We start from the raw sequence: 2,747 nt of genomic DNA, 5'->3' as shown, positions 1-2,747 counted from the left end.
AGATGTAGTAAAGGTCAGATTCCAAATTCCACACTCAGGTACTAAGTTCATGAAAGGACTTCCAGTTAATTATTAAGAACTAAGGTAACTGGCAGTTTCTACCCCATTTTATCGATCACCTCGGCTTTCATTTATGAATACTGAGCCCACATAGACCCATTTCTGAGAAGCAGAGCCCCCCTCCAGTGATGGAAGAACCAGGAGACCCTGCCACCACTCCTCTCTCTGAACAAAAGAGCGACCGGGTCTGTTGCTGCCAGGGGCCAGATCCTGACCACCATCTCCACTGTCTTGCATCATCTGTCATCATCTCTGTGAGCAACCACAGAAGCTGAGGTTTTTTAAGGGTCTTCCTGGAAGCAGAATTATATGGGATTTATCAGTGCTATCCCAAAAACTAATCCTACTTCATTACAGACTCAGATGTGATGTCTGCTACATCTTATCACACTAAATCAATGTTCTTTCTTTCAGCAGCCCCAGCCTTCTTACATCTTACATCATTGCAGTGGCAGAGGTGAGAGCCTGAAAGATGAGATAAAACAAGACATTTTGTCCCATCTCAGTAAAGGGTACCTGCTTGGCAAGGTCTAGGAGCAGGGCAAACCAAGCCCTTTCCCCTTTTTTTGTGCTTACTTCACCAACTCCCTTGAAAAGGCCTTGGCTGAGTAACCCACATGCTTCCCTGTTTCCCCTGACAGTAAATCCCAGGCCCACTCACATTAACCTCATGGCCACAGGGCTGGTTAAAGAATGTCCTTCAGCTGTCCCTCAGGTGTCAGTGGGGCAGCAGGCCAAACCTCCATGTTTCTTGGCATGCCCTGGCACACAGCCTGCGAGGCTGCATGCCTCTCTCCCATCACACAAAGCCTTCCCAGCTCAGTGAGGAGACAGGATCTGCTCCTGCCTGTAAAGGAAACACACAAGTGAGCCATCACCACAGTCTTTCACTCCACTTCCACTGGTTGCTTTCATGTGACTGTGATCTATGAACATCCCAACCCAGCAAGCACCAACCCAGGCTGTATTTAGATGCTTCCAGAGGGCCACTTCTGCCACCACCTCCTCTGTAAGGGATGGCAAAGTGAGAGCAGCCTTTTCCTTGGATGGTATAAATGCCTCCTCTGTTGTCTTGTGGTAAAGGAGGAGTCGAACACTGTGGATGTCAATCATTGCTCAGAGTAGGAAACAAAAGGCCCAGCCACTGCTTCTCCCCCATGCTCATCTGCACCCTGTGGAAGTTCCCCGTGGACCTCATCCTGTATTTTGTGTGCACACGTGGGAGGGAGGAGAGTAGGAAACCCCAGGGGTCTGTTGTTGCTTCTTCCCTTTTTGTTGTTGGTTATGCTGCTTTCTCAGCACAGGGTGTGATATGCTCCCAAATTCAAGGGGCTGAAGCAGAGGACTCATTTTTCTCCACTTAGTAAGCAAGGAGCTTGCTAGGTTTTCTGTGCTGTTTTGAAAAAAATAAGGACACTATCTTGGTGCACAACCAACTAGATTTGTCTAGAGAAATGCATCCTGCTTTAGAAAAGCAGTATTGACGCTTTACTCAGAAGGGGGAGGTGATGTTAGTCAGAAATCTGAAGAAGAGCAATTGTCCTCTTTCTGTGCTCTTGATACACAACAAATTTATTTCTTACTTCAAATAAAATATATATATTTTTAAAAGGCCTCTGTTAGAATATCCCTGGCCAGATCCCCTGCTGATGTAAATCCACATCTCTCCTTGGACACCACGGTAGCAGTGCCAATTACAGAACTAAGGAAGAAACTGCCATGTAAAGAAATTTTGTACATACATTTCCACGTGCACACACATTTATACACCCATAAGCATATCTATAACACAGAGTTGGAGTGCTCTTCAGACATCTTAGAAACAGGCCTGAGCCTCACCTTAGTTATGGCCAGAGTTAATCAGCAGTGACTTTCTTTCAGTCAGATTACATCAGTGAAACCTCGCTGTGCCCACCAAAGTCCACACCACGCACAGGTTGTGGGATCAGTCCCTCATGGATGCTTCACGCCATGCTGGCATATGGACTGGGGTCAAAGTATTCCTGCTGCTGCCTACTTTCCAGAGTCCAAACTATAGGGCTCATATCTTTATACAGCCTAATAAAACTAATGAGATTTCCTCCCACATTCTGAGGTCAACAAAATGTTTCTTTCTGCCTTTTCTTCTCAGAAAAGCACAAAGATCTTGCTTTTCAACTCAAACCTTTAGGTATGAGCACCAAAGTACCCAAGAGCATATTTGCCCTTCAGCTGGTGTCCATGGGTCCACAGCTTCCAGGTTTTGGGTGAATAAGCCACCCCTGTTTCTGCTGCAAGCCTCACCATTGGGATCAGCATCTTGAAAAAGTCAAATTAAATCATCAAAATAATGAAATTTAGACAGCTCTTTCTCAATATTTGCAACTGCTCAGTTCCTCATTTCGCTTTGTCACCGCTTGGCACTTGGCAGACTTCAGAAAACATTGCATTACCCTGTGTTGGTGTCTGAGGACATGGGGCTGGGTGACCAATACTGACGCTTTGCAGAGCACAAATGTGAGAAAAACAAACCGTATAAGCAGTTTCTTCATTCTAGGAAAAAGCACATCTGAGTATTATGTGACTCAGTCAGATGTCTTTCGCTATTTTTTTTTTTAAAAAGGGCTTCTATCAGTAACTCATACGCTGCCTTTCAATGACCGAAACACACCGAAGGATTCTCCTCAGGGACACTGGAGCATTTGGAC

This window comes from Parus major, chromosome 4 (genome assembly GCF_001522545.3).
Source record: "Parus major isolate Abel chromosome 4, Parus_major1.1, whole genome shotgun sequence".
NCBI lineage: Eukaryota > Metazoa > Chordata > Aves > Passeriformes > Paridae > Parus > Parus major.
The sequence above is the reverse complement of the archived record's forward strand: the minus strand, read 5'-3'. Positions refer to the sequence as shown.